We start from the raw sequence: 8,639 nt of genomic DNA on the forward strand, positions 1-8,639 counted from the left end.
AAAGGAACTTTTATACGTCTGGAGGAAAACCATTAAATGTAGCACTGAAACGGTGGTCCTCCCAAACCCAGCCCAGCCCGGCCTAGCTGAGCTGGTGGAGAGAGAGAGAGAGAGAGAGAGAGAGAGAGAGAGAGAGAGAGAGAGAGAGAGAGAGAGAGAGAGTCTAGAAATACGCTCTTCAGGTCTTCGTTTGGCCCCTCCTGTGTTATAACGACTACGGAGGCTGGGTGTTTTTGGATCTCCTGTGTTAAGGCTTCAAGTGTGTGTGTGTGTGTGTGTGTGTGTGTGTGTGTGTGTGTGTGTGTGTGTTTGGATCTGCTGTTAAGGCTTCAAGTGTGTGTGTGTGTGTGTGTGTGTGTGTGTTTGGATCTGCTGTGTTAGGACTTCGGAGGCTGTGTTAGTATCTCTTGTTTTACGACTTCAGAGTCCCTGTCTGTGTTGAGAATTCAGAGGCCGTGTTTGGACCTCCTGTGTTATCATAGAGACTTAGAGGTTCACGCTTGGAGTGACATGTTGCACTTAACAGCTATGTTTGGAGTGCTATGTTGGCTGTCCCGTGATAGACCCCCCCCCCCCCCCCCCAAAGACCTCGCTTAGACAGCTATGCTGCACATCCTACGTGACAGACGAAGATGCTATGTTTGGTCCCCTATGTTGGACCTTCTATGCTAGAGCCAATGGCTGTGTTTGGTCCCGTATGTTGGACATCCTGTGCTAGAGCCAATGGCTGTGTTTGGTCCCGTATGTTGGACATCCTGTGCTAGAGCCAATGGCTGTGTTTGGACCGTTGTCCTGGATCTGGTCACTGACGCTAGCTTTGTTGAAGTTGCTTACGTTTTACTCTGCTAGGTTAAATAGACTTTCTGTTGCTCCTACTATGTTGGGCTGGCTATGTTAAGCCCTCGTGTCTCAACTGGACCAGCTAGCCAGCTGCCCAACCAGCTGGACAGTCGGACTGCTACAAAAAAGGTAAGAGAGAGAAGAGAGAGAGAGAGAGAGAGAGAGAGAGAGAGAGAGAGAGAGAGAGAGGTGGTCTTTCCCCTCCCATCCCCCCCCTCTCCCCCTCCCCGAACCACTGGACCAGAATCTTGATGGAAAGGGGCCATCGACCATTTCGTCGTCTCCACGAAAAACGAATTTTCGTGTGGATTTCGTGAGTCGTGTGGCAAACACGGCGGCGGACGACTGACGCAGCGGAGGCCCAAGTGGACACGACTCGATTCGAGACGCGAGGGAGAGACGTGCTACGTGGGGGAGGGAAGGGGAGGGAGGATGAGGGGAGAGGTAGGTAGGGGAGGAAGGAGTGAGGGAAGGTATGTGTATGTATGCCTGTATGTATGTATGTCGTCCGTACGTATGCACCTATGTATGCATGTATGTATATGTATGTATGTATGCACCCGGGACACGCATACACAAAGAAAGTCTCTAAATAGACAAATATAATACGTAACATTTAACGTGACTCCTCCACCAACACGCAGAGACGGGCGAACGATTACGGAAGAAATGAAAAGAAATTCTCATTGTCGCCGTAACACAGAGAGGGAGGAGAGAGAGAGAGAGAGAGAGAGAGAGAGAGAGAGAGAGAGAGAGAGAGAGAGAGAGATGCTGGCCGTCCACAGAATATCTTCTGGGCATCACAGGCCCATACACACTGCGGCGGAGAGTTTAATTCGCGAATCATTCTAACGTAAGAAGCGACCAAATGGGCGTGGAATCCCTTAAGACGACCGTGCGCTAAAGTCGTAATTGCCCCAAACGGATTCCGATTTTCTCTAAACAGAAAATGGGAGCAGAGAGGAGAGGGGAGAACCATCACATTATGGACAAGTTTATCCTCTTGGTAAATAAAAGAAGATGTAGCCTCTCTCTCTAAAACACACACACACACACAAACATATATATATATATATATATATATATATATATATATATATATATATATATATATATATATATATATATATATATATATATATCTTGCCATTTGAAGTTCCTGTCGCGATGGAAATTTCAGACTCATGAAGTTCCTCTTTTATTTTCTTTCCTTAATTGAAAGCTTCCTCTTTCCTCCTCCACACGTACACAAACGTCGAGGAAATTAACCAAAATACCTCTGACGATTCCCTCAAGTGTGTTAACCTCGGGACGACCCGGGAGCCAGTGTAGCAGTCTGGTTAATCCCTTCTTCCCTCCCTCCTTCTCTGCCATCTGCCTCGCCTCCCACCCGCGGTGAGGAGAGGCGGTCCACCGCTGCCCCTCCCTCCCTCTCTCTCCTCCTCTTCCTCCTCCTCCTCTCCCCGAGACAAACCAAACATTTAGCCATCTTATAAATGGAGAATCGTTTCTATTTACATAATCACATCCATGGTGCGCATGATGCTCACGCGCGCGCGCGCGCGCGCGAGAGAGAGAGAGAGAGAGAGAGAGAGAGAGAGAGAGAGAGAGAGAGAGAGACACACACACACATACAGGGTTTTCATCAGTTCGCTATGAATGAAGAGCGAAGGTAACCAGTTAAAGAAACTTAACACCGTCGTAACGAATGCAGAGTTGGTTCGATCCCTCCGCGAAAATGGCGCGTCAGGTTCCCACTCCCTCTATCTCCCCCTTCCCGCCGCCCTCGGCCCGGCGGATGTGAAGGAGTGGCCAGACATCGTGTGTGTATATATATAAACACTTGCCTCCCTTCAGATCCGCTGCACCAGGAGCCTCGCGTCTCCACCCGCTTCATCAACCCGTCCTTAGGCCGGTCCAGGCCGACCGACCAACCCACACCCCAACACACGTAGGGACCCAGCCAGCCAAGCCGGGAGTCACAGTGCTTGAATCTCTCTCTCTCTCTCTCTCTCTCTCTCTCTCTCTCTCTCTCTCTCTCAACCCCGAGCGTTTGTCTTCGTTATTTTCATTTATTCTTAGAGTCATTAGTCTCCTCTTCGTGGTATGAAACTATTCTTACATGATAACCAGTTTTCTTGATTCTATTTGCATCCTTCCCTCCTCTCTCTCTCTCTCTCTCTCTCTCTCTCTCTCTCTCTCTCTCTCTCTCTCTCTCTCTCTCTCTCTACGCGCTGTCCTTGACTTACGGTAAATTCTCATTAAGTACACTCTCTCTCTCTCTCTCTCTCTCTCTCTCTCTCTCTCTCTCTCACACACACACAACACACCTTTCCACCCGTGTCAAGTCCCAGGAGGAAATAAAACAAAACATACACACATCCGTGACGATGATTGCGCGCAGATGAGAAACGTATCGTCTTGCTTCTACCACCACGGTGAGACATGGTGGCGAAGACACACACACACAGACCCCGAGCGATGCTGCTTGGCTGGGGAGGAAGACAAAGGTGGGAGGACCAGTGGACAGCTTCTAGACGGGAATGTTGGGCTCAGGGAAGACATCATAAGAGCCTAGATCGTACTGCAGAGGCGAGCGAATCGTTCACAGGAACAGGACCGAGACGATCTTGGGAGAGATGACGGAAGTATGGTGTTGAGAGAAGACAGAACGTACCATGCCATTCTGAGAGGCCAAGAGAAGAGCATCAGTCTAAGACTAGGAGGAGTACAACACCGAGAGAAGACAAGGGTATAGCCTTCGTCGAAGTACAGCAGTGAGAGAAGCCAAGAGTATAGAATTCATAGAAAAGGCAGAAGTACAGCAGTAAGAGAAGCAAAGAGTATAGCATTCACAGAAAAGGAAAAGTATAGCAATGAGAGAAGCCAAGAGAATAGCATTCATAGAAGAGGCAGAAGTATAGCAGTGAAAGAAGCCAAGGGTATAGCATTCATAGAAAAGGCAGAAGCAGAGCACTGAGCAGAAGAAGAGAATACCATTCACAGAAGACAGAGGGAAGCATAGCATTCCAACGCTAATAGACAGGGCTATAACGTCCAAGAGAAGAGAGACAGGAGCATAGATCTGTCAGGAGCAGACGGTGACACACACACACACACACACACACACACACACAGCGGTGTGACACAATGTCAGCAATTCATCATACCATCTGACATGTCAAGGGTTGCCTCATCATCATTACGACAGAAGGTTTTAGAGGTGATGACAGCTGCCTGGTCTGGACGGGGGGGGGCTGGTGGGGGGGAAGGGAGGAAGAGAGAGAGAGAGAGAGAGAGAGAGAGAGAGAGAGAGAGAGAGGATGAAAGAGATAGGAGTTGAGAGAAAGCGAGGTTGAGAGATAGGGATGAAGAAAGAGAGAGAGAGAGAGAGAGAGAGAGAGAGAGAGAGAGAGAGAGAGAGAGAGAGAGAGAGAGAGAGAGAGAGAGAGAGGATGAAAGAGATAGGAGTTGAGAGAAAGCGAGGTTGAGAGATAGGGCTTGAGAGAGAGATAGGGATCAAGAGAGAGAGAGAGAGAGAGAGAGAGAGAGAGAGAGAGAGAGAGAGAGAGAGAGAGAGAGCACACACACACACACACGTCTCCGGAGGACCATTTTCTCTGCTGTCACGCTGACTTTTTCCCGGAGATGGATTGGACCCATCTTAGGGAGGAGCGAGTAAAGCGGTACTGATCTCTATTTTACGGGGGAGGGGAGGAAATGTTTATCTTACGCGCGAGAACTCTCTCCTCCCTCTCCAGCAGCAACTCTCTCAACTCTCTCTCTCTCTCTCTCTCTCAAGCCCTACCTCTCAACCTCGCTTTCTCGCAACCCCTATCTCTTTCATCCTCTCTCTCTCTCTCTCTCTCTCTCTCTCTCTCTCTCTCTCTCTCTCTCTCTCTCTCTCTCACTTTACCTCAACCCGCAGACGTCCGTGTAGGAAAAAAATATTAAGACAATGTTCTGAGGAAAGTTCTGCAGACACCTGAAGTTAAACCGGCGTTACCGGACTCCTCCTGTTCGAGATGAGACCCGCGAGTGAAAAAAGAAAAGGTCACCTTTGGCGAGGCTCTCACTCTGGGAGTACAGTCTCGTCAAAGACATTCTTCTCACTGCAATGGTGTCTACATTTCCCTGCTACTGGAAGCAGCGCAGCCCTGGGTTGCAGGAGCCTTTAGAATTGGAGTCTACATTTCCCTGCTACTGGAAGCAGCGCAGCCCTGGGTTGCAGGAGCCTTTACAATTGGTGTCTACATTCCCCTGCTACTGGAAGTAGCGCAGCCTCAGGTTACCTTTGGAAACGTCCTGAGTAAAACCGGGATTAATAAAAGTCAAGCTTGGGGTGATTATAATAAAAATAAAAAAAAACGGACTTTATATTTCTTGCTTTCAATCCATGTATTTGCATGACTGTCTCTTATCTTCTTCTATTTATCTATTACTGTCTTCGTCTTTCTTACGTTCTCTCTCGGTGCGTGTTATCACCATCTCCTCCACTTCCTGCCTTTCGCATCTCTCCTCCTCCGTCAATCAATGGAACGAACGAGTGGTTCGCGAGGTGTACGCGCCTCCCATAGGGGGTTCAGTCATCCCTCGACACCGTATCTCTCCGTTCGGATCTCTCTCTCACGAAGGATCTGATGGCGCATCCAAGCCAGCTGTATTGCTGTCCATCAGAGGGCGTATAATCACAAGTGCCTCCATCTCTCTTCTGATTCCCAGATCGGCTTGGTCTGATTGCCTGTCTGAGCCGGTATATTGGGGGTCCATGGCAAATCGTACCAAGACTAAAACCACCTCGGGTTCGAACCAAAGACGCTTTGTGACCCAAAGTGAGACAATGCAATACTAACTCGAACCACCTCAGGCCCGAACGAATTACGTTCCGTCAACCAGTGTTTTGGACAATCACATGTTTACCAAATGGCGTCCTAGCTTCGTCTCTTCGATGTATATCAACTGACTGTTATATTTCTCTCTTGTGTCTCCCATGATGATGTGATTATTACACGAAAGTGCACCTGGGAACTTTTCGTGTTTCATTTTCCTCGTGGACTCATAGGAATATATATATATATATATATATATATATATATATATATATATATATATATAAAATCCTACTGTGGTCCTCAAGGAGGACACACACTCCTTTCCTTAAGTCTCTATATGACCTTTATCCCTGGAGGATGATACACTGCACACTGGGCCGTCTCTGCAATTTTTGCCCCGATGGTAATATTTCTGTCACGAGGTATTTACGTGTAGTTCCTGGGGGAGGAGGATGAGCGAAACGTCTTCTAGATAATCTAGTTCGGAGGTGTTATCATATTTCCTCCAACTCTCGACCCTCTCGCAACGTTCCCGTGGCCTAACTACACACACAAAAAAAACTACTACTACTACTACTACATCATCTACGTATAAGAAATCACAAGGTTATATTTGAAACAACACCTACGAGCTGTTGTGATTCGAACGAGGAACGCGTCGAGACAACACGTCTGTGAGACACTTCGGCGGCGACAAAGACTTCCCATCATGGAAGGAAGTTCGGAGTTGTGAATCGATCGAAGTTCGAACATGCTCGAAGCAATCGTGACAATGAACTCTAGAAATAAAACACGAGTTCCCACACAAAAGATAGAGCTCCCATCGGGATGATGCAAGTTCAGAGTGGTGATTCAATCGAAGTTCGAACATGTTCAAAGCACCGAGACGGTGAACCGGGCCAATACAACACGAATTCCTATCATAATGATGATGAACATCAGAGCCGTGATTCAATCGATGTTCGAACATGTTCAAAGCTTCGAGACAATGAACCAGGGAAACACAACGCGGAGAAAAAAAAAAGTGAAAAAAACCTTGGCAACAACTCATTGCTGTGTATAGTTTAGATGACTGGTCCTTGTGTTCTTTGAACGTCCGCTTCAAACTCGCGATACACAAATATCTTTTTTGTAATGTGATGAATGAAAGGCGCATTTGAAATTATCTCTGGTCATTCATCATTGTTGTGCTCCTGCTGCTGCTGCTGGTGACTTTGTCTACAACGATGAGAGCAAGTAGTGTGAGCAACACCATCAGGTCTGTGATTGGCAACGGTGCATCAATTGGGGGCAATAATACGGCAGGTGGTGTCAGCACTGCTGCAGGTGGTGTCAGCACTGCTGCAGGTGGTGTCAGCACTGCTGTAGGTGGTGTCAGCACTGCTGTAGGTGGTGTCAGCACGGCTGTAGGTGGTGTCAGCACGGCCGCAGGTGGTGTCAGCACTGCTGTAGGTGGTGTCAGCACGGCTGTAGGTGGTGTCAGCACTGCTGCAGGTGGTGTCAGCACTGCTGCAGGTGGTGTCAGCACTGCTGTAGGTGGTGTCAGCACTGCTGTAGCACTTGCTCAACGGGTCGTACCCCGTCTTGCTCAACGGGTCGTACCCCGTCGTGCTCAAGGGGCCGTACCCCGTCTTGCTCAACGGGTCGTACCCCGTCTTGCTCAAGGGGCCGTACCGTCTTTCATTCACTTATATTACAAAGGGCGTTCCCTAACACCTACTCTCCACCCTATATATATATAAAAAAAAACTCCTTTTCTTATACCTAAATCAAATCAAAAGCATTAAACTTCCGGGTTAAGAGACGAGCTTCAGCACAGCCCCACATAAATTCGACCACGTCCTCCTTATTGCGCTCCCGGGGCGTGACGCTCCTGCACATCTCTCCGTTGTTAATATGGCAGGCGTGCCATTAACATGGGAGGAACTCATACGAACGTGGGAGACATACTAACATGGGAGGAGCTGATACTAACGTGGGAGGAACTCATACTAACGTGGGAGGTATTCACACTAACGTGGGAGGAACTCATACTAACATGGGAGGAACTCATACTAACGCGGGAGGAACTCATACTAACATGGGCGGAACTCATACTAACGTGGGAGGTATTCACACTAACGTGGGAGGAACTCATACTAACATGGGAGGAACTCATACTAACATGGGAGGAACTCATACTAACGGGGGAGGTATTCATACTAACGTGGGAGGAACTCATACTAACATGGGAGGAACTCATACTAACGTGGGAGGAACTCATACTAACGTGGGAGGTATTCACACTAACGTGAGAGGAACTCATACTAACGTGGGAGGAACTCATACTAACGTGGGAGGAACTCATACTAACGTGGGAGGAACTCATACTAACGTGGGAGGAACTCATACTAACGTGGGAGGAACTCATACTAACGTGGGAGGAACTCATACTAACGTGGGAGGAACTCATACTAACGTGGGAGGAACTCATACTAACGTGGGAGGAACTCATACTAACGTGGGAGGAACTCATACTAATGTGGGAGGTATTCATACTAATGTGTAAGAAACTCCGACTAACGTGGGAGGTATTCATACTAACGTGGGAGGAACTCATACTAACGTGGGAGGTATTCACACTAACGTGAGAGGAACTCGTACTAATGTGGGAGGAACTCGTACTAACGTGGGAGGAACTCGTACTAACGTGGGAGGAACTCGCACTAACGTGGGAAACCTCATACTAACAAGGGAAACCTTATTCTAACATGTCAGAATACGAAAACTAACATTAAAGACATCATATAAACATGTTAGAAAACCTTTACTAACACGGCAGACGTCATACTAACATGGCAAAGGTCATACTAACATGGGAGACGTCATACTAACATGGGAGACTCAAGTGATGAACTAATTCTTCATTTCTTTTCCCTGATAGCAGGTTTGCAGCCTGCCGTCAGAGCCAATTCATCACGGACGGAC

Source organism: Panulirus ornatus, chromosome 3 (genome assembly GCF_036320965.1).
Source record: "Panulirus ornatus isolate Po-2019 chromosome 3, ASM3632096v1, whole genome shotgun sequence".
NCBI lineage: Eukaryota > Metazoa > Arthropoda > Malacostraca > Decapoda > Palinuridae > Panulirus > Panulirus ornatus.